Raw genomic sequence first — 24,549 nt, 5'->3', positions numbered from 1 at the left:
ATGTAAGAGGCAACATACAGACAAATATTAATTAAAATAACAATTACTGCTAAGTGTAGCATTTTGCTAGATGCAATGACAGCTAAAAGACTGGTGAGGTGCTCACAATAATGAGCAAAATAAATATTTCCACCCTCAAGTGTATATACATATATGTACATATTGCTCGTAGGAAAGAGCTGAAGAAATATGTAAATCTCTATGAATACATAATTTTAAATGCTACAATAATCTTCCTTATTTCAAAATCCATCTAAAGAGAGATTTAAAAGCCCCATATCTTTTGCCTTACACAGACACCCATAGGTCTGAAGAGCCAGTGGAGTTGCCCAGTTCATGTGGGTTTTCTTTCACTGTATTTCAGCCCAGCTTTTCCTGTCCTCACTTACCCCTAAACCCCTGATGTCAGCACAGTGAGGCTGGGCTGGCCAGCAGTGGGGCAGCCTGCAGCAGGGACCTGTCCCCCACACTCAGAGGTGACCAGCAGAGCCAGGCTGGGGCTGGCCATGGGGACAGGGCACCTCTGGGACCAAGTCAGGGAGGCAAGTCTGGGATCAGCAGACAAGATTCACAGGGCTGGGTACAGCTGTACCACAGCATGAGGGCTGGGGCTGAAAGGCAGCCCCAAAGGCTGAGGATGATTCTTCTCACAGCTGCCTCTGGCCACGCTGCTGCTTGCCCAGCACTGAGAATGCAGTTTGCACAGTGTGCCAATATCAGAGCAGCCAAACCACTCGTGTTAGAGCATGTGGCAGAGCCTGTCTGTGCAACCAGGGCACCTCATATTTTCTTCTGCAAGTCTCCAGATCTCCAGTTTTACTTGGACAATGCAAAACATGAAGGGCTGATGGATGTGGCCCCAACCTCAATGTCAGAGTGCCACCAAACGCTCCAAGCTTAGCACAGTGGCAGTTTTGTGTCCAATTCCCCTCTGTCATGTTTTCATGAGGCACAGTTTGTTTTAGACACAGATTTACAACATTGCATCCTCTCCACCTTTAAGCCCATGTGTGGGAAGGATATTGGCATGCTCACAGTGATTCTGCACTGAGTTCCTGCTAATGTACCTTAGCATGAGAGGTGAGTCAGACCTACTCTTTGCATCCCTTTCATCCAGCAAGCAGTGGCTGTGTTTGTGTGCAGGCCAAAGCTTGGAGTCTTACTGGCAAAACTCTGCCACAATGACAATGCCTGCAGGAAAGCTGTCTAGATAGAACATGAGGAAGTGCTGAGTGTGCTGCTCTCATCAGTGAGGATGTAAAGTATTTCCTAATGAAGGTTCAAGGGGATTTCTATATCACATGAATTTTGTGATTAGATCACCAGAATTATCACCAGAGTTTTCACCTACTGATACATGTAGGCAGGGCCATGGGTCAGAGCACAGACCTGGTGGGGGATGTGCATGCAGCTCCTGTGCCTCAAGGCATGTCAGGAAGGTCTGTGGACTCACCTAGGCTGAGTCAAGAGGGAGCTTGCAAAAAAACATCATCATCCCATATCTCTCAATGACAGGCCATCCACTCGGCCTATGAAATCTCAGATCAATATAGTATCTGTTTGAGTAATTATGGCACTGTTTGCTGAGGTGGTAGTAATTTCCCATTACAAGATTTCTGTTCTGATAAATTAGAGGTATTCTGGTCTATTGTGGAGCTGAAAGGGCTGTACCCTTTCTGGATAACATTTGTAGCTAGAAGAGAAAAAGGTCATTCATAATTATTTTTCAGGTATACTGGCTCAGCTACTCATTTGATTTATCACATGTCCTTTCTGACACAACATGAAATAATCAGAGACTTAGATAGTCTTTAGAGGAAACAGGCATCCAGCTCATAGTATATATCAGTTTCAATAACACAGTTCAAAGGAATACTGCTCCTTTCAATATATTCAGGGATTTGTTCGCCAGTTTAGGTTCAGCTGCTTTCAAAATAGATAGAAGAAACCTCCTTGTGTGATATAACCAGATGCCATTTGCAGAGACGGTGACATATGGTCCTTCAGACGTGGAGATAATCACAGAGGATAATTCTTGAGAGCCCGTTAGGATTCCAGAGTAGCTGTCTCTGCCATGTGGTGCTTGCTGATGTCTAAATATGATAAATTCACTCACTTTATTTTCAAAAACACAGCTGAAAGAGTTTTAAAAGGAGTAGCATGAAAGCAAAAAAGTATCAACCCTAATTACTCAATCAAAGTGAGAAATATATTCCTGATTCCATCCAACTTCAAGGCAAGTTAATGAACTAAATAGAAATCTGCAGCTGAAACTCACTGATATGAGAATAATCTAATTTTCCACAGTCAATGCAATAAGGATTTCAAGGGAGCCTACACAAGCTTTTGTTCAATGTATGTCTTGGGCAGGCAGTGGGTATACCTCATTATTTAACCCCTTTCTGTCCCTGAAAAACAAACAAACAAAACAAAACAAAACAAAACAAAACAAAACAAAACAAAAAAAAAAAAAAAAAAAGAACACTTGTATTCAGGGTAAAAAGCAAAAAAATGAAAGTTTACATTGTTACCACAAAAAAGTATTTTTAAAATTGGCTTTAACACAGAGGCTGTAAAGAAAGCTAGTGCTTTCTCCAGCACAGGGGGTCCAGGCTGGTACTTGATCCTATGCCTCTCCCAATCTGATATTTGTCCATCAGCATTGACACAAATAATTCTCGAAGAAAAAAATCATAGTAGATGGTTGTGAGCATCTAAAACTGCATCAGTGCTTACAGTGTGCAGCTTTACCCTGCACAGAAAAGGGCCAGAGCTGAAGAACTAAACCCTGCTCCTAGCTCACTCCTGCCACCACAGCTGGGTAGGTACTGGGGCCAAGGACTGGTCCCAAAGGGAGTGTGGGCAAGAGTCCCTCAGCATCAGCTTGCCATGGAACCACCATGTCACTGGACACACAGAGCCACACTTTGTGCTGTGAGACCACTGCTCAGCTGGCCTGTGGCACAAACCTCACAGAGCACATCGTGTCTCGGGCACTTTGAAATAAAAGACGTACAATAACACCACAGTTCAAGGTTGCAGGCTCCACTGAAGGTCAGGAGCTGGGCAGTGTAAATGCAACCAGTCTGCTCTGGAGTGAACCTGCCTTACATTGTGTGTGCAAGGCACTTTGTGCTCCCCTGAATTTCATTCCTTAACCTGTTAGGCATAATGTGTAAATCACTCCACCGGTCTGAGATACCTAATGAAAAAATCAGCTCCACACACCAGGATCAACAGAGCTGGAAGTTTCTTCAGGCATCGGATTACTCCCAAAACAGTCTAGACAGGTATGAAGGGACATGGTGCCATCACTTGAAAAACTGAAATAAAGATTTTAGTGATTGTTGCCACAGTAGCTGAAGCATGTTAAAGGAAGTCCTACAGACTTCATAAGATGTAGCACATAGGAACACACAGCTGACTTAATGTCAGCTTATGAATCTCTATCTCCCATAATATATTTGCTGTCCTATTATTTGGTATTTCTCCTGACACAAGGAATCCTTCTTGTGCTGGTTTTTTTTTTTTTTTCTCAGTGCAATGCACACACTGGATGAAATAATAGACAGAAGGTGAAAGTCTTTCTGGCCTTATACACTCATGAAAGCAATATGTGTGAAAACAGTGCCAAAGCATCCCATGGGTAATTTTAAACTGACACAGTTTGAAAACTGCTGAGTACTCAGCTTACCTGGATAAAGGAGACTAAAATACCGTTTCTGAAGCTTGAAGGGGGTCAGCTGTTGACAAACATGCCTTTCCATGGAGGCACATTGTATGTGTAGTGTGTGACTATTCACTTTTACTGAGTGTCATTGCTCAGCTCAGCTGTGTGGAGAGTGTTCAGGAGACTTCTTCGTGTCTTTTATATCCAGCACATCCCACTCCAGCTGAGGAATCCAAGAAAATCACTCGAGTCTTCAATCTCTTACAAGCCTCTCAAGCACAAGAATGGGCTGCCCAAGGAGAGGCTGGAGTCAGTCAAAGACTGCACGTGGCACTCAGTGCCCTGTTGAAGTTGACAAGGTGGGGAGTGGTCAAAGGTGGCACTCCATGATCTTTAAGATCTTTTCCAATATTAATGATTCTGTGATTCTGCATTGCCTGAGAGGGCAATCAGTTATTCTGTGTGGATTGTATAAAGCTTGTTGTGCAGGCTCTGGAAACCTGTCCTTCAAGACATCAGCAGATAAGTGAGGATGAAAAGACTGTTTATGATTCACTTGTGAAGTTTTAACTGCTCACAAGCTCTCTGTGCCACAAGGCAGCAGCAAAATGGCATTATCAGCCTTGGGAATATGAATTTTGTGCATCTCAGAATAACAGAACATCCTCTGTCTGAAGGAAGAAACTAGTATGAGCAGTTAACTTTTCATATTTGTCATTCCTTCCATTTTAAGAAATGAAAATGCTTCAAGTGCTTTCATTAAACTAATTTAACAACAAAGGAACTAGAACAAAAACACAGGATTTCCATGTTGCAGGAGATGCTAATCACCCTGGATTTGTTTCCTACAAAAATGACACAGAAAAATAGGATGTATGAATGGAGGGAAAATTCTGGACACCCATGATTTTTGAACTTCTGGATTAAAATAAAGCATTTCTTGTCATTCCAAAACCAAAGCTATCCTCTTTGATTCACTGGCCTGAATGGAAACTTTTTTTTTTCACAGAAAAATTCACAGTTTGCCGAATGGTGTGAATTGGAAGGGACCCACAAGGATCATCGAATGATCAGAGTCAACAAGAATCTCTGTATCCAATCCAGCTGCCAAAGAGCCTTTGGGGAGCTGACTCTCCATGCCTTTGTGTCCCTCAGATGGGCACTCTTCCCCAGCCAAAATGTATTTTCCATGGCCTCACCACACAGCAGAGGTCTAGGACAATCCTGTGATGTATCACACTGACAGCCACAAGGAGAAACAGCCATTGTTTCTCATTTTCATGGGCACAGTTTCATCAAAGTCTTTTTTCCTGTGGCAACTTTCTATTTTGATGAAACACACTGTTTCTCATGGAAAAATATGTGATGTTTCTATAGGCTATTAAAGACCCCTCAGAAAACAGATCTGAAGAAAGAATGAATGAAGACCTATACCACTGAAGGCAGATTTTCCCCCGTCAGGAAAACAAAAACACTATTTGAATTAATTCATTTGAATAATTCTAAAATTATGGAAGTTTATTAAGCATTTATCTGTATGTGTTACACTCAAAGATGGAGTAACACATTTTGAATTTAATGAACATGTGTGTTTATATAGCACAAATTACTTCTTCCATTTTATATGGCATGGCTTGTACTCTTAAGAATTATTTATTAGTAGTTTAGGGAAAATGTACAGTCTGAATGTTGAACTCTGTAATCAGTTCTGTTGTGCTACTTGTTTCTAAGGGGCAAATTCAATACAACTCATGTATTTTCCAGTGTAGACATATGTATAGGAAATCACTTCTAATACCATGGCAAAATAAATTATTTAAATCTTCACATTCCTCACAAATTCCAGCCTTCTTCTTGACTAGTAATTACACAGTCATAAATCACAATTATTGTGAAATACTGTGTCATTAATAACATACTGTTGAAATAGTCAACAATAATATTGAGATCTTCTGTAAATTTGCTCATTTCTCCTACTTGTTGATAATCATAATGGTTCATAAATGGTCATCTGAGCAATATGAGGTTGATTTTTTTTACCTGTTTGGCTGACATCCAAATTGAATGAGAGGAAAAATGGCTAAGAAATTACGGAGAATTAGAAATTCCAATTGCACTTCTTTTTGTTATCACAGATAATTTCAAATACTCCCTCCAACCATTCTGGCATGAGAACAGATCTGATAACGTGACCTCAGAATTGCAGCTCAATGTTTCAGTTCTATCCACGAGCATTCCAGGTTATTCCTATCTTCTGTCAGCTTCTCTGCTTGGGCATTGTGCTAAAGGCTACAAAGTGGAGGTCATATTTTCCTGACAGTCTGTAGAAAGAAACCCTAGAGACAGAATGGGCTATATCAGAATATAGGTACAAGTTTAGGTGTAGGGGTAGGTGTAGCTGTGGGTATAAGCATATACTGTCCCAAACAAAACTATTTTAGAAATTGAGATTTCTTTGGTACCCTCCCAGAGTCTGGTGAAAAGAAGGATAAGGAAGCCGAGTCTCCTCCTCGCTGTCCACAGTGGTTCTCCAGCACTGCCCTGACAAGGAGGGGGGAAAGGACAAGTTTCATTCTGTCTTTGGAGACACGGAGAGCATAAAGTGAAACAGCAAAGAGCTGTTTATGCAAAGGAAAAATGTGCTCGAGGCTCCCCTCGCCTGTCGGGGTGGATGCCTGGCGATTGCGATCACACGGCTCGTTGGGACAGAGCTGCTGCTCAGGGCCCTTCCTGGCGGGGTGAGCACAGGGCCCTTCCCAGCGGGATGAACACAGGGCCCTTCCCAGCGGGATGAGCGCAGGGCCCTTCCCGGCGAGACGAGCACAGGGCCCTTCCCAGCGGGATGAGCACAGGGCCCTTCCTGGCGGGACGAGCTCATCCCTTCCCGGCGGGACAAACACAGGGCCCTTCCCGGCAGGACGAGCGCAGGACCCTTCCTGTGGGATGACCGCTGCCGCGGGGAGCGGAGCGCACAGCGAGGGCAGCGCCGGCCCCTCTGCTCTGCTCCGCGCTGCGGCGGGGAACAGCTCAAAAGGAGCAGGAATCTCCTCTCTCCGGCTCCAGCAGCTGAATTCCCTCGCCACCACGCTGGGAGCTGGCGAGGAGGACGGCCTGTGCCAGGGCTGTCGTTACCGATGTAAATTAAACAGTTACCACCGCAGGGTGACTCTCTGCTCTTTTCCCTGAGCAGACAGCTGCTCCAGAAAACACATGCTCAGGCTGCTCAGGCTGAAAGGAAGAACCGCAGAGATTTTATTTATAGATGCAATAGGCAGGTGTTCCGCATTGAATGTCTGCCCGGTAAGAGCTGGAATTGCCTCTTTGCCCACAATGACTACATATTTGATTACTTGCTGTGTACATAATGCATTATATATACTCTATACCTCTCCCTTCCCATTTGGATTCAGTGCATAACCTCTGTACAGCTGTGTTGCCCTCTCCTGCAGCAAAACATTTACTGATCTTATCAAGGCAGAAAGATAAAGTGCTGCAGACTGTGGAAAACTAAACTTTAATGGAGGAGTTCACGCCAAGGTGTGCCTGCTGTGTTTCTGGATGGCAGAGGAGTGTTGTGCGGGGAACATCCGTCCCTCATGTCACTGCGAAACATTTCATCAAGGCTTGGGAAGCCGCGTATGAAATATTAATTAATTAACGCTAAGTCTCCCTGTACCATTGTGAAACTGGCACAGTGCAGCTTTGTGCAGGTTGTTTTCAGAAACTGTTGCCTTTTATTTCAGCTACTTGATCATAGCATGCTGCATAATTTATACATCTAAGAGCCTTTTGTAGGGCATGTTGGTAGAAAAGCTCATAAGTACCACAGGAGCTGGGATCTTGTCGATATTAACAAGGAATTTTGAGGCTGGCAAACAAGCACAACAAAAGCAGTTCCTGTGCTTGTTGCCATCCATGATCTTGGTAACTGCAGGTTTGCTACAGTGACTTGTGACAAAGCAGTAAGAAAGCAAAACTAAGCTCTCCTAAATCCAAATGAAACAAAAAAGACACCTTGCTGTTAATGCAGGATGGTAGCCATATTGTGGCACAAATACATTTTGAAAATATATGAAAATTAACTTTTAAATGGTTTTCATTTGAGCTGAGGAATAAGGTAAAAAACTTTTGGGTCTGCAGTGCTATGCACCAGTCACCAGAAATGCAGAGCATAAGAGCACAGGCAGCTTCCACTACAGACTGCCACTGACAAAATTGGGAAATGCTTTCTTCCACATTTCTTGATCAGAATAAATATTCTGGCATGCCATTTTTGCATTAGGGAAAGGCATCATCAGACTGAGAATAATTTAAAAACTCCAAAGAGTGGAGAGGGCTGGGGGGGTCTGGGGGTGTCCTCAAAGAGGCCATTAGTGTCAAAGAGCCCATCTGGTGAGCAGACATCCACTGGGAAACACCAGGAAGCACCACAAGAATGCATGAGCAAGTAAGCAGCAGTGATGAAAAAGTCAGGCACAGCAGCAAGACAGCAGAGCTCCAGACCCATGAGTGTGAGTGGGACATTCATGCCACCCGATCTGCCTGCCTGAAAGCCCAGTGTCTATCCCAAGCCAGATATCCAAATTCCCTTGACCCACAGTGCAGAGGGTACCTTCCTCTCCTAGGCTGTGGAGGGAACCTCCATGATGAGGTTGGATTGGACCCCCTAAACTTTACACAGCTACAGCAGGGTGAGGGGGATGCAAGGGATGTGCCAGGACTAAGAATAAAGCTCACAAGTCTTTGCTTTCCAGCTCTACAATTAAACTGCTAAAACATGTTGACAATATGCCTGAATCTTGTTGAAACATCTATGGCAGAAATACAGCTTATGCCTGCGCCTGTAATTACTTATAATTAGAATGTGTAATTGGGATGTGGACAAACAGTTAGGCTCAACTGCATACAGAGGCCTGTCCCTGCCACTGCAAAATTTTTAGAAAGATCAAACAGTAATCACATTCTGTAGGTGTTAATTTTCATAGCTTAGTAAAGAAGCACATACAATAACCAGCTAAACAATTCTGGTTGTTTACAGTTCTGCACCCTTAAAATACAGACTGTAATCAAGCTGTTTTGAGAAAGCCAGTGTATTCTCTCACCTTCTTGACAATGTCTGTGCAGCACAGAGCATCACCCTGGTCTGCACTGTGTACAGGGCTATGCCACATGTCGTTGAAAAAGTGATGGTGACCTGGGCAAGTAATGGCCTCTAGAGCCAGAGCACAGATAAGCAAAAGAAGATCTGGCCCTGGGTATCTTGTTGGAGAAGGATGCAAAGAGGTGTGCTTGATGCCACTTCCACTGCTGTGGCTGCCCAGGAAAATGGATTCAGCAGCAGAGGCTGGAAGTCCCAAATGTTGGTAGAACACAGTCCCTCAGTCAACACAGCCCCCCTCTCTGTCTGCCATCCCTTGATACTCCAGGCCCATGTGCTTTCTCCTTGGCACCCATGGGCAGAAAGATATCTGTATATAAGACCAGAGGCAAAGGACAAGGTGGGCAAAAGCATGACTTGGAGGACCAAGCCATCTGGAGGACACAGCGCAGACTGTGCTGAGACAGCCCATCCGGGCTCTGCCGGCTGCTCTGCCTCGCTGCCATCTGTGCTCTGCCCTGTCCCCCGGGCACAGGCCAGGAATCCAAACAAGAGAGAGACTGGTACCTGTCAGAGAGGAGATTCAAATGGAAGTGAGACGCTTTGCCACTTCTGCTACCCCATTCTCCTGGCAAGGGAATGATTCTCCAGAAAATGGAAAGTACTCAAGGAGTTATTCTTGAACGTGGCACTGTCACAGCACCTCCCATGTCTCACCAAGACAGTGATTCTGGGAGAGCAAAACAGAACAGGTCACACAAGAAACAGCACTTTTTTCCCTAAACCTTATGGCACTGTTGAAGGGCTGAAAAAATGTGGAGGAAGAGGGTTAAATAATTGTTTTTAAAGTTACAATATCCCTGAGGAAGGTATTTAGTAAATATTTCTAGCTGGTAAAAAATGAAGTTGCTTCTCTATCACTGATGGGTTTTATTTTCCACAGGTTCCCTACAGAAATGTAGGCAAGCACCAAGCCTGCTCAGCATAAGAAAAAAGCAAGTAGAGCCAAAGCCTCAGTCTATAGGATGGATTTCAGGATTCACTCCAATAGGAAGAGGGGGCACAGACCTGGAACTTACAGGTGAGTTGCTAGGGAATTGGAAATGCATCTGAGAAAGTGCAGCCTACTTGACAGGCAGGTCTGTGCTCTGTGAGCTCTGCATCAAAATGTTTGTGGGAGGCTAAAGCAAGGGGAGAGGAGAGGGCAAAATTTGGCCAGCAACATCCCTCGCTGCACAGGAGACCTAAGGCTGTGCAAATATTTCCAGTCAGAAACATGAACTGCAGCCCAAAATCCAAATATGTGCTCAGAGACACCTATTTCCCCCTAATCTTTACTTTTATTATGTATATTTATCAGATGGCAAGTAAAAATTATTTCAGATCCCTAAAGGCACACAGGCACCTTCATGCTGACAAGAACACAGTGGATGGGCTAATTGTTTAACTTCTCAGTTTTCAATGGTGGCAGGCTATTAAATCAGCTTGGAGCTCACTCGGTACGATGCCCTCCAGTTGCAGAGCGGAAGATTTGTTCCTGTTCTCCCTAATTACTTTGGCATAATTAGTTTCTACTTTGCAAGTGCCTTAGCCTCTCTCCTGCCAGCACAGCATTTTGTCAGTGGCCACTCCAAAGTTCACACGTGTCATTTCACCCTGACCTACCACATTCTCTGTTCCCATGAGGAATTTGGAAGAAGACACATTTTGCCTGTGGTGATCATTTAAGTGTTGTACATGTCACTAATTATTTTCTTTACTAATTTATCTAATAGTGAGGCAAAGTTTCTTTGTAATAAGGTAACCGTAACTCCTGCAAAATTCCAATCCTCCTTTATGGTAGCTGGCTTTAGTGATAGTTCATGTACTTTTGCTCACAGATGAACTACCCAAATGTTTTCAAAGCTCATGGATGAGGACTATCTGGCCCTAGCGATAAATTTCATTTTTAAATTGTTCCTCATCTTTATTATCTACAAAAAATAAAGAAGTTTTGGAACAGGTATTTCCACCTTGTCCACTGTGATGAAGATAAATGCAAAAAATTTGTTTCATTTTGCTGCAATTTTCTTATTATCCCAAACTGTTCCTTTTCCAAACGACAGTATCATCTGATGGACACATTGGATGGAATGCATATGTTTCTTTCACTGTATAGTTTATGCAATAAATCTTCTTTTACTTTTCCAACAAGCTCTGTGGTTGGCAAGCTACCCTATGAGTACCACAGTAGTACTGAGAAAATAATTTGATTTTCCCTCCAATGATGGGGGGATTTTCCCTTTTTTCCCCAGCCAATTGCTATGGGTAGCCCACTGAAACTCCCTTCCCCTTCACAGACTCCTGATACTAAGGTTCTTGAGAAGATTTTCACTATCTTTCCCCTTTCTACTAATTACAGTGCATGTTCCTTCCTACTGACTTCACACAATCTTAAAATTTACTTTTTTTCTTCCTTTGCTGGTTTAAGAATACAAACTACTCTTTAAAAAAAAACAAACATACAGCACCTGGGAAGTGTTTTAGCACACCTTTACAGCAGAAATTTTTTGAAAGTCCACTTCCAGGGAGTTCTTGCACTGAAAACCCCTGTTACTTTTCTTCACTAAGCCTGCAGGTCCCAGGCCATCCACAAGATGCTGCAGAGACACAGACAAGCCAGAGAGCCTCAGCCCCAGCCAGCAATGGGAATACAAGCATACACTATGCAGCAACTTTCCAAGACTTAGACACTCACCAGACTCCATCACACTTCATATAGCACAAGATAATCTAATTTATAATAATACTGCAGCAAACTAAAACAATAAATATATCTTCAATCTGCACAGCCACATTTGGAGAAATGTCATTGTGGGCACAGTCGGAGCAATGTGTAATAAATGTTTCATTGGCTCCCACAAGTAATATTTTTGCCAAGGCAGCTGGAGAAACTGTGCAAGTTTACTGGCCCTCATATTCAAACTCAGCATCTATTTGGGAAAAATAGCTGATGACTATACACAAATTTTTATAATAAAAACAATAGAAAGCCTCAATTGCAGTGACGTATTTAGCTCAGACAATATCACTCTATTATTTTCTTTCTATTGCTAATGATAACACCAATATTACAATAACCAAAGCATGGGATGTTTCAAAGTTTTATGTACAGAAAAAACAGCCCTTGCATGTTGGGGGTAAGAATTGACCAGGGTTAGGAATCCAAGCAATTGCATTCATTCAAAATTGCTCCAAAGCTTTCTTTTATGACAGACCTTTTTCCAAGTGCAGTAGATGAGAATGTGACTAACACAGGGATGAAAGAAGGCAGTAAAAGACAATATATCCTCTTAGAGCCAGCATCTAACTGTAATGTTGACTTCAGAATGAGTTGAATTGGCTTTTCAGTGCCAAAAGTACTGAAGACCATTACTTCCAATGACTCCAAAGAGTTGAAGTATTCTCCAGAAAGTCCAAGATTTCTGAAAAGTCAGGAAACTTAATTGCCACCTGTTGCTCTCATGCTTCTCCTTTGCCATGTTCACCTACAAGGGATATTTGATGGAGGGATAAGTGTCCAAGACACCATCCCATGTCTGACCTTGCATTTTCTAAGGTGGTCCCCTCAAAAAGAGGATGTCCCTTGAGGAGAGAAGGAATCAGACTTTTTTCTGGCCTGAACAGAACAATTAAATGTGTACTTGGGAATCATTCATTGTTAATGGCAGTGCAGGCAGGAGAAAGTGCAGATATCAACTCTTCCAGAAGGACAACATTTCCAGGAGGATGACTTTATTGATGTCTTTCATTTTCACCAAGAAAAGGAAACCAGAGCTGGGGCTGAAACCCTCGTGTTTCTGCTGTGGGCCTTTTACAGAATGCAAGGCCAACTCCCAGAGCATCACATTGTCTCTGAGAGAGCACATGCTGAAGTTTCTCAAGGAGCCAAAAGACCATGGAGTGCTCTCCCACTTGGAGGAAGGACCTGTACTCAGAAGGATATTTCAGCTCTTTCATTGTAGGCACCTCACTCCAGCATTTATCTTGAAAAAATATATCCACAGATCACAGTAGCCACAGAAAGAAAACATCTTGAACCACACTCACCCTTTCATCTTCAATGCACATATAAACAAGAATGATCTGTAGCAAGATTGGACTATTTCTGTTTGTCTTGTTGTTGTAATGAAAATATTAATAAGATAGGTATTAAGTTATAGTGTTCCCTTTTCCTGCATTAGTAATTCTGATGGAAAACAATATGGACAGCTTATACTGTCCCTGGGCAAATATTAAATAAACAAAAGGCTCAAATACAATAAGCATTAATATTTCATGAAGTTGGGCAGACCATCAAGAAAGCTTTTCTTGATCACTTTACCTAGCATTCTCCCTGTGGGATTGAAAATGGCATTAATGAGAAGCAGAAAGAAATATCTCAAGCAACAAAAGCACACACCAAGTATGAAAATGAACTCCTTTTCGGATGTCTCAGAGGAGCAGAGCTGTGCAAGAGACAATATTTCAGATGTCTTAGCAGTATATTTTGAAAAGTCAGGCAGCCAAGTTCTGTTTTGCTTTTTATTTTATTTGCTGTTGCCCATAGGACTTTTCAAAACCCTGCTCCATTGAAAGACTTTAGAGATGCTGCCTCAGGGTGGTGACAGCTACTCAATATGGGACAATTTGGAACAGTGGATAACTCTTAAAATTGTGGTGATCTACAAGTACTGTGCACTACCCACAGTGGTTTAACCATCTCCTGAAGAGGTGTTGGAAGTCCCTTATTCTTTCACTGCAGTCTGGAAAGGAATCCAGCCCCAGGATACCTGGAAAGGAATGCCTCAGGAGTGGGCTGGGCCTCCTCAAGCCAGCAATCTTATGGTCATTGGTGCCCATGGGGGTTTGCATTTGAAACCTACATGGGAAAGTGAGGAAACAGCCACCAGTGTCAGGGGAAGCAGAGACCCAGCTGACTCTGCAAGCATGTGTGCTGGAGCTGCAGAGCAAGAGGCTTTTGGATGTGTGCCATGGCCAGGGTGCACATGGTGTTAATTTGTGCCCCCTCAACGGGATTTGTTTTGCTTGCTCTTAGACAATTATAGCACAGACATCTTCATCTGGGCTGGTTGTCTAACTCAAGGAGGAGTAGGTGCTCCCAGGGCATAATTCATGTCCTCCTCAGATAGATGTCTGAAATAGAGCAGATGAATCATTTTCTAGAAGCACCTCCAGACTCTCCGTTGTCTCCAGAGTCATAAAGGAAGCCAGACAACCAGATCAGTTGTAGACTTCTGCTTTTTGGGCTTATAAAATTAAGTGAGAAAACTGTCACCTTTTGTGGCTGAGTTGCATTAGACTTGCACATGATTCAAGGTGAATGCAGCACAGAATACAACCACCTTCATGTAAAGCAAAGGACACCATAACTATAACTTTCATCAGCCTATGTTTTTTATTGAGCAGAGCCACATATAGTTCCAGATCCATTTACAAGGAAAATGCCAAATACCCAGTCTTCCTGAAAAAACTCACAGAATAATGTATAATTTCTTGAAGCATCTCTTTATGTCTCCTCTGGCATTTGTAGTTTCTCAGAGCATGCATTGGTCCCTACTTGCAGTTTCTAATGCCCTAGCTTGGATGTCTAATATTCAGAGTGCATGACCTCTGTAGCCAGTTTATTTGTTTTTCTATCTGAGAGTCAGCCTTTTAACAGATGTAGAGAGTTTATTCTGGCCATGGCCATTTATAATTATAATAAAATCACAGTTTTATTGTGACCCTATATTTCTTTAACTATGTGTACTCCCTACAGATTTTCCTGATTTCTAGAACACAAAATGTGCTGCATGCTCTAAACAGTGGTTGATGACTACTGCTCTATTCCAGTAGCATTCCATGCCATAAAAATATCTTCAGACTGCAGCAGAAATTATGTTCTGTAGTGCTCTTTTATTTTAATTCAGAATTGCACAGTGATTCTGTTCCCGGAAAAGGAAGAGCTGGCAATCAATATGTTTAGACTATCTGTAGAATCTACCCTGAATTAATTACCAATTAACTCAATGTATTTAGCACATTTGTAAAGCCCACAATGGACATGCTACATATTTATTTATGGTTATAGACGTCTGTTTCTTACCCAAAATGGATCTTCTAATCTTTATGTAAAAAACTATTTTTTTAAATTGTTTTGAGGAAATGTGAAATGGTGTCCATAGCAGCCTTTACTAAATGTGTTAAATACTTGCTGCTAATTGACTGCTAATAATTCAGAGAACTAAAAGTTTGCAGTAGATGTATCTGCTCTGATTTCTCTGGCAAAAGCATTTTCTCATTAATCATCAAGCAGTGTTGTGGTTAAGTCCAGACACTGCTCTTCAACCATGAGCACAGCACACAAGTATAGAGCTCTTCTTCTTGTGCACCAGGGGATTTAAGTGGCAGAGACCAGAAGTTCACAGTGCTCCATTGGCTGAGAGCACCCGCAATATCACATGAACTGCAGACACGTCCCAACTTTCCTGTATTTTCTGGGCCACCCTTAAGCATTTAGAAACAAGGAGAATTTGAGAACTGCTGTGGACAGATTTCGAAAAATGAAATTAAAGTTAAGATGCTCTGACATAACATAACAATTCACAGAATTTACAGGTAATTCAGAAAGTGATTGCAAGAACACGTTTCCCACTTGCTACTCATATATATCAGCTCCCAGGGAAGGCTTCATTGTTCACCTTTCACCACAGAAACATTTTCAAATTAATTCAATTTCCTCTGCATTTTATACTAGAAATAGAGTTTCACAGAGTTTAGAACAGAGTACTGAGCAAGCTTTAATATACTCATTATGCCATAACTTGGCCTTTTCTTGATTTCAGCATTTTCAATTCACATTGTCTTATAAGAACACCTTACCCAATGAAAGAAAGAAATTTTAGGGAAAGCATCTGAAAAAAAATAAATGAGTTTAATTAAATAGCCATTTTCGGGTCTTTGTGGTTTATATTTGAGGAGCAGATTCTTTCCTAAGTACTAAAAGTGCACATTGTTACATTAATTTAACTAATAGGCATTAGTTATGACAGCCTGCTTGGTAAAGGTTCTGAGCCAGTGTCGTTTCTATAGATTTATACACTTGGAAATGTGCACTTTAAATGAGAATCTTGCTGGTGTCAAAATTAAATTAAACTGAATTAAATCATATGCCTGATCACAAAGGCCTAACATTCTTTTCAGAATCGGGTCCAAATTATAATCGTAACTCTAGCCCGACTACCGAAGAAAATTAAAAGGCAGTTCCAACTTCATTATACTCTGCTGAAGTTGCCGGCTATACAAACAGGGCAAAATCCTCAGCTCTGCAAAGTGACTGGTACTGGAGCACTTCCAGGACAGTTACTGCCACACTCACCATCTGAAAGGCAGCAATGACGTCCTGTGGAGAACGGCTCCTCTAGGAGCTGTGACCACTGTGGGGTCAAATGCTCACAACAAGAGGAGCATCTAAGACTGAGCTTCAGGTCCATCAAGTTCCCACTCCTACTCCCTGCCCTGACTCTCAGTTTGAGACCCAGAAGGATCTAGCACTAAACTGCTCTCAGGATTTGTCTGTCAATGTTGACACACAAATGTCTCTGTGGGTGGATGCCCACCTCATCTGAAGCACTGTAGTCAGTTACAGTCAGTCCTGTCTCACCTCAGAGCACACCAGTCAGAGCAGCCTCCACAGAAAGCAGAAGTGGGGCTCTGCCATCTTTATTCCAGCAGTCCAGGGGTTTGCAGCACTTAGGTGTGGCATGGTCATAGTGAATATACAATGGGAGCTAGGAAGGGCTTTTCCTCAAAGATGGGAGATGCTACTACAAACCTGGGGATGAAGTAAGGCTCAGAGTAAGCCAGGATCCTTCCTGCTGAATTTGGACTCCTGCAGGAATCAGGAGTTGGAAAATGGTGTCTTCCAAAAATATTTCATTTTGTATTCATGTGGTTCCCACATGTGTTGGCTGAGAGCAGCCACCTGTTGCTTCTGTATCCATGCCAAAGGCTGTTACCCTACCTTAAGCTACTTGAAGCATCAATGCATGATCAAGCAAATGCAACATCTGCAAGGCAATGTATACTGGGAGCTTTCCCAGCAAGAAACCTCTCTCAGCTGTGCCATGCAGAATCTATGTCACTCCTGCTATGAGAAAATGCCCCAAGAATTCTCAACAGAATCACAGAATCATAGAATCATCCAAATTGGTAGAGACCTTCAAGATCATCTCTTCCAACCCAGCACCACCATAATTAGCCCTAAACCCTAAGTGCCACATCCAGATGCCTTTTGAACACTTTCAGAGATGATGACTTCACAGCACTCTGGGCAGCTTAGTTCAATGACTGACCATTCTTTCAGTGAAAAACAAATTTCAGGTATCTAATCTGAACCTCCCCTGGTGAAACAGAAGGTAATTTTCTGTCATTCTTTCTCATGGCAGAAGAGACAGACCCTTACCTGGCTACAATCTTCTTTCAGGTTATTGCAGAGAGCAATGAGGTCTCCCCGGAGCGTCCTTTTTTCCGGACTATACAACCCCAACTCCTTCAGCTGCCCCTCACAGGACATGTTTTCCATACCCTTCACCAGCTCCATTGCCCTTCTCTGGACATGCTCCAGCACCTCAATGCCCTTTTTTAAATTGAGGGCCCCAGCACTGGACACAGGACTTGAGGTGCAAGGTGGAAGGTTTGAAGTACATGGATGTCAAAGTTGTACCATGAAGCATCAATTCATTTGTGCTTATCTTTGCTGACCAAACACAGTCCTGCAGCACGCATGGACTTTTAAGAAATGGTGCTAGAAACTAGTGTGGGTGAGATGAAGGTTTATACTTTGATGAAAAGAAATTCTATTGTGTGTATGTATCTCTTCCTTAAAGATATGTGGCTCATCTCAGGGTGAGATTTAGGGACTCTCTCATCATACAGCTGGATCACAGCCAATCTAGAAACCTGCCAAGTATCTGCCATTAAAAATTATCAAGGGAACAGCCCTTCCCCTGTGATGTCACAATGCTAAAAAAGAGCAGACACAAACAGAAGGAGACACAGTGCACAAATTCACAGATATATTCACCCTCCTTCCACCCACAGGGTCTCTTGGGGCTGGGGGTGGTAGACGTGCTGTGCTGGTGACAGACCACCCTCTACAACCCACATCTGCCCTGGGAGATATGCTCTGCAGCTGTGCAAGCTGTAATTCTGAGAGATATTCAAAATAAGCCAGACACCAAGCTTGTACCTGGCATTCTCCAGCTTCTCAAACCCTGCATAGCCCATCACTCCCGAGGATCATCTCACTGGTTTTCCACTCATCTCTCCTTCCTGCACAGAAAACAAAGTATCTTTTTCCAACAGATATCTGCTACAATCAGGAGCCAGCTTTGTGTAGCTGCTGTGCCCAAAGGCAGCCTCTTGTCAGTCAGTCTCAGAAGTCTCTTTGAAGGCTGGTTTATTGGCTGCCTATGAGAAGATTGAGGGAGAGTGAGGGGTTTTTTTCCATTTCTTTGTATTTTCTTTTAAAGAGCTTTTCTTTCAAAGTTATGCTCAAAGGAATGCCTACTGCTCCATGCAATGTTCTCTATGGGATGGGGAAAATATTACAGTTAAGCCTTCTGTAGAAAAATGTTATTTATTTTAACAGAAAAACATCAATTATTTTTACAGAACACAACTTGTACTACTGTGCTACCCAAACACATGCAACAATGTACATGTAGCACTCACTTATTTGGAAACGAATCTGATATTGCATTTTTCCCAGATGCTAAGGTCTTCCTCTCCTGTTTTAGTGCAACCGTGGTATGTCAGTACAGCTATCCTGTCTCACTTTTCATTTTCCTGAATAACTCTGAAAACTGATGTTCCCTGGCAATACATCCATGCACATCTGCATTCAAAACAAACTCATCTGTGCCCTTCTTCAGGGAAGAGATGGGGTGAAGGGAGTGAAGGGTGATACAATAGCTGTCCTGCCAGCACTCAGCAGGGCAACACAAACAAAATCAGCAGCCCACTTAATTCTCTGAAATGAAAAAGCACATTCCTCTGGCAGAGCACCTTATAAGTACTATCCAGCAGGGATCTCTCCCATCTGTGCACACTGAAGAGCCACAGATTGAATACCAGAAATATTGTCATACCAGAAGCATTAAAATGATGATTTCATGGCATGAGCTCTCTACCAAGTCAGGATCAAGCTGCAGAAGTAGCTCTAGTGACTTACTAAAGTGACCTGGACCTTGATAATAAGCTGCATCATACATGTAGAAAGTAGTAGCAGCCGTGGAGGGCAGCCACAGGTCTCACACCCTCACCCTAAAATTCCTTACTACAGCATCCAAAATCACTGGGTAACTCAAACCTTGTCATTTCCACCAGGACGCTGGTAAAAAAGGTAAAATCTCTGCTACTTCTGCCAAAAGTAACTGAAAATTCCTTCAAGCTTCCTTGGTCCCTAATGAGTGATCATTAATCATGGGTATTTTCTAAGCACAGTTTAGAGTTTTAATAAATGCCAAATAAAGAATTAACAAGGCCATAATCAAGCAAATATGTTCCTTGATCACTGCAGCAAGAAGGCTCAGAGCCAATTAAACAGCATGCTGTAGTTCCAAGCCTTTCCTGTGTTCCTGCACATTCCTCCACTGATTGCTTGTAGGGAGGAAGGCAAACTCATGTTTTCACATGTCTGTTGTCATAGGAGAAATCTGGCTTCTCACTGCTGCCCCAGAGGGAGAATGGACATGAGGGGAGAGGGGTTCCTGATCCAGTTTAGTACAGTGTGTGCAAGACCTTAGCTCACTCACACACAGGCGTGGTGTCCAGAAGAGATCCCTTTAGAGGAAGAAAGCCACAGGAGGGAGATGGTTAGGCTAAATCCACAAAGCACGTGTCTTTTCCAAAACTCATGAAACAGTCCCTTCCTCCTCCACTCCAGCTTGCAGATACTTCCTTCTCTCCCAGCCACCTCCTGCTGCTCCAGCTTGAACTGGGAGTCCCTGCACTTCAAGGAGGCAGCAGTACTGCAAATCCAAGACTAACTTACTCCCTGTCCTGCCTCTCTCACCACGGCCTAATTTATGGACAAACAGCTGTAGGCAGAAACAGAGCACAGTTTTAATGACCCATTCCAAGTGCACAAGGAAAAACCCTAAGAAATGTGCAATCTAACTTGGGACAAAACACAACCATCCCTTGTGCCAGGCAGAGGAAGGCAATGACAGGAACAGTGCCCAATCACAACAGTTGGCTGCTGCACGGACTGAAGGCATTATAAATGCACACTAGGAGAAACCATCAAGCTGAGATGAAACCATCTGGACCCAGTCAGGCAACAGCAGCTGTCTGGGGAGTGCGGAGGATGGTTTGAAGGGCAATAATGCAATCACTGGCTCCTTTATGGATGGTAACTCTCTAAAACACTCTAGCCCCTCTTTTCAGCAGGATTCAGTGCTAATCTATGATACCCAGGGCAAAGTGCAGTTGAAGTAGCCTTTTGCTGTGCAGACAACACCGTGCCTAGGAATTAAGATTATAATGATTGAATCTATCAAATCAATGGGAGAAGGTGAGGGTGACACAAAATGCTGCAGCAGAGGCAGTCACCATTCAACCAGTGCCCAAGAAACACCCACAGAATAGTGATGGGATTTCACAGCTTTGGGTACTTACAATCTGCTGAGTCTTTAGTGATCCCAAAACCTAAAATGAGCTTTCTTCTTTTTGTGGACCTCACTGACCTCAACCCAGCTGGGAGCATACAAGCCTGGTCAGAGAAGAACTGGATTTGTCAGTGTCTGCTTCCCATTGCAGTTTTGCTACAGCATCAGACAAGTCACTTAAACTCAGTTGCATTCTCCCTAATGGTGTTTTTTTCACACCCCTTGCTGGTGTGACACGACACCCCCAGGCCTGACAGATGCAAGTGTCACAGTTGAAGCCAGGGGCAGTGATTCATGGAGCATGTGATGGCAGCTAAGTGTTCATAACAGTCGTGCATTTGCCACACTGAATTCATGGAAATCTATGATTTATTTTCTGCCGCCAGGCTCTGACTCCCTCCCTCCCTACATTTAAGCCTGCCTGATCATCACTCCCAGTCTTACCAGGCTCCTACCAAATATCGAACCCCGCTTTCAGCCTTCTGTCCCCTGCCCTATTCCATCCCTCCTTTCCCATTGTGTGCTATACCCACATTCAGCCCAGGCCCTGGGAGCCCTCCTCAAGCTCCTTTCTCAGGTTCTGTCCCCTCCCAAGCTCCAGCAAAGCCCCAGGCCACCAAAAGCCTCGCTGAAGGCAGCTGGGGCTGAAGCCCCTCTGCTTGCCTGGTGAATCTCTGTCTCCTGTCCTTCTCAGTGGACGTTCCCAGTGCCTGAGCCAGCTCAAGCTGCAGTTTTCCATCCTCTGGAAAGATAATGCTTGGGGTTTTTTAACCTCTTCTTTTTGCTGAGCTGCTCAGGGCTTTTTTCCCCTTCCCTTTTCTTCTGCCTTTTTCTGCTCCCGGTGTCTTTCCCTCCCCTTCTGCCAGCTTCATTGTCTTCAGACTCAAACCAAAGAGAGCCCCTTTTGCCCTCCCTGGACAGGACACTGGGAGACGTCCTCTGCCCCTACCGTGCCCCTAGAACCTGTCTAACCTTAGGAGACCTGTGTCTTCAAAGGAACCTTTCATACCAGACTATGTATTCAGTTGCACAAACGTCCTTTGTTTACTGTAAAACAAATCTTGTCAACTGATGTACATGTCTGTTTACAATCCAACACTGCAAATAGTTGCAGTAGAAAATGGAAAAACTTTAGAAGTGTAAAATTGCATTAGCATTTTTTAAACAAAACTGTTTGCTTCAGTAAATTTCATGGCCACCCTGAAAGAGTTTCTCTTAATACATGCCGCCAAAAGGAAAAACAAATGTATTTTGGGTCAGACCAGAACTCCTCCATGTTTTGTTGGTTGGTTTCAAAAGCAAAAAGCTCATTAGCATTGTTCTGATTTCAAGTCATACAGATGTAACATTTGTTTCAGATCCATGGGTGAAAAACTTACTTTTAAATATTATCTAATCCATAAAAAACTACACTTATGTTTTATTCCATGTAGTAGTTACCATAAAATCAGTCCAAAGTATATCAGTTGTATAGTATGTATTTATGTATGACTCTCCCCCCACTATATATCCCATCACGCCTGCAAAGTCTTTAAAATGCATTTTGGAAATGCAGAAACCTCAGAAAAGAACTGTGAAAATTATTCCAGAGCTGGAGATAGCATTGCACCACAAGGCATTTTAACAGCTTGCCAGGAAGAAGACTCAAACATTACTGGATTACAGTATCTAGGGACCTCTGGGGGAAGCTTTTCCAGGTGGGAGAGGATGGTTTAATCCACCAGAAAAAAAGCATGTAAAGGAATAATGTTTGGAAGCTGAGGCTGGTCAGGAATTAGGGACATGGTTTTAATAGTGAAGATATTAACCAGTGGAATAAGTGGTGGAGGATGTTCTTGGTGTCTTGAGGTCTTTAAATGCAGAGCAGATGCTCTCCTAGAGACTGGATTTATCAAATATACTTTACTGGGATCTCTATAGCAGTGTTGGGGTGAAGACACATTGAGAGACCTGCAAGGTCCAGTGCTCTTGGCAGATTATGTCAAGATCCCTCCTAAATATATAACATTAATGCATTCCCTCTTCCTCAGAACTGAAGAGCCTGTGGATGGACTTCATTTCCCAGGATGTGTGTGTATGTGTGTTGGGACATGGCCAGGATTGTGAGATCTCCCACACCTTACAGAACAAGCTGTGGGATGTCTGATACCTACAGATGGTCTGAGAGCAGCTTCACACCCTGTACAGCAGCACTGGATCCTGATGCTGTACTGAGGGACAAGCATTCCACTGTCTCTGAGTGGAATATCACTGACTGAATTCCGAACATAATTTACAGCAGCATCAGAGATATTCATGGAACAGTTTGATCCAGCAGACACCAATTTCATCAGGCATCTGACCAACTTGTGAGATCTTGATGCAGTCATGGAGAAGGTGAGGTGGAGTTTGCTCTGTACTGGAGGAAATGGAGATATTCCCCTCCGGAGTGGAGAGCAGAAAGAATAGGGGTATTGAAGGGAGAAATTCTTGTATTTTTCATCATAATTCGCAGTTTCTTAACTCCTCTGTGCCCCATCTGGACTGACATCAGCTGCAGACCTCACCAAACCTGTGGATGTGGTTCTTCCACATCAACTCAGTCATTAGGTAAGGATGCTAAAGGCCAGCCCTCCAGCACAACTCCAGAGCAGCCTGCAGAGCCTCTTCCATTTGACCCTCCAGCCCAAAGTTCAGGGAAAGAGAGCTGGCTGATAGCTGAAGTGCATTCTAGGAGAGAACTTCACCTCCAAGGCCTTTCTGCCCCAAACAGTCTCTATTTTAAGAAGCTAATGAAGGGGCTTGTAATGTTAAAAATATTATTTGTATCTTTTATGCTGCCAGTTTTCCCTGATTACTCCTGATGTGAAATTCATAAATATTTACCAACTTTTTTATTGGCCAGATGAGTTACTACCCAAGTTGGTGGTACTATTCTTGTCAGTAATTTTATTTAAGAAAAAAAAAGAACTCATTGTTTTATTAAAAGGTCTTTAATTTAGCTGAAAATACCATTTTCTACAGGAGATATTCCCCCCTGTGATTCAGTAACACAGAAATAAACACTCACTAATTGACCAGAGACAAACTGCCTTCTAGAAATTAACTTCCCCACAACATTTCATTCAGGCAGTTGGTAGTTTAATACTAAACCAATTAAAAGCAATATAGAGCTACATGAATAGGATATTAATTTCCTCACCAGAAGTGGAAATGAGTGGGTGCTTTGATTCCCACAGGGAAGGCAGCTCCACCAACCAGCAGTTTAATCTACAAAGGCTGCAGCCTCAGATGAAAGATTCACTGTGCACAACCGGATCATTACGCCGTGTGGATATTATTGCCACAGCCAAAGCCTCATCCAGTCTGCAGTAGCCCCAGGAAATGCTGAAAAAATAAAGCAAGGTGATCTTCTTACTAAAAAAAATAAAATAAAAGGCCCCACACTTTCCCCTTGTAGCTTATCAGATTGTATGAATGTGATTGTTACTGTGCCAAAATCTTTCTTGCGTAAATTGTCATTCCAAATCAATTCTAACTATAAAAGTGCTTACATTGAACTGATCTGTTCAATCTCTTATTTCCAATTGCAGACAATAGTGAAAAAAAAAAAAAAAACATTTAATCCACTTTCAGCATCTTCTTTTATTGAGGATTAGCCACAGGAAACAATATTAGTTCTCCCTCTATGTGTTGGGGTGGCATGTGATGCTATCCAGGTAGGGGTAGAAGCAAATTCAGATGAATTCTGCTGACAAAGCTCCTGCAGTCTGAAATGGAACTAGATCATCCACAGATAAAAGCCAGCAGTCCAGAAGCCATTTAATCTTCCTCGCTTGTACCCCTGGTGTAGTGGTCAGGCCAAGAAGAGAAGGATGAAGTAGGATCATTGCCCATCAGCCCACCAGCAAATACACTAATATATACTCCTACACATTGAGAGCTAAATCGGCTTTAATTAACATTAGAAACAGATGTATAAGAGATAAAGCATGAGAGAAGATGCAAAATACAAGGTAACAAAGTGAAGACACAGTAATGATGATAGGAAACTTTGCCAGAGTTCTATAATGTTAATTGATTCTTTAAATGTTGCACATTCCAGGCAG

The 24,549-nt window shown here is 42.8% G+C and overlaps 1 long non-coding RNA gene across 1 annotated transcript; it reads left to right on the top strand.

The window, feature by feature from the left end:
• The first annotated feature begins 6,811 nt into the window (after positions 1-6,811).
• LOC135295203 (uncharacterized) lies at positions 6,812-23,904 on the top strand. Its single transcript, XR_010357229.1, has 5 exons — positions 6,812-6,970; positions 9,712-9,849; positions 22,492-22,837; positions 22,956-23,050; positions 23,680-23,904. It is a non-coding gene; the product is annotated as an uncharacterized LOC135295203 (long non-coding RNA).
• Positions 23,905-24,549: the final 645 nt, after the last annotated feature.

This window comes from Passer domesticus, chromosome 2 (assembly GCF_036417665.1).
Source record: "Passer domesticus isolate bPasDom1 chromosome 2, bPasDom1.hap1, whole genome shotgun sequence".
Classification (NCBI taxonomy): Eukaryota; Metazoa; Chordata; class Aves; order Passeriformes; family Passeridae; genus Passer; species Passer domesticus.
The sequence above is the reverse complement of the archived record's forward strand: the minus strand, read 5'-3'. Positions and strand labels throughout refer to the sequence as shown.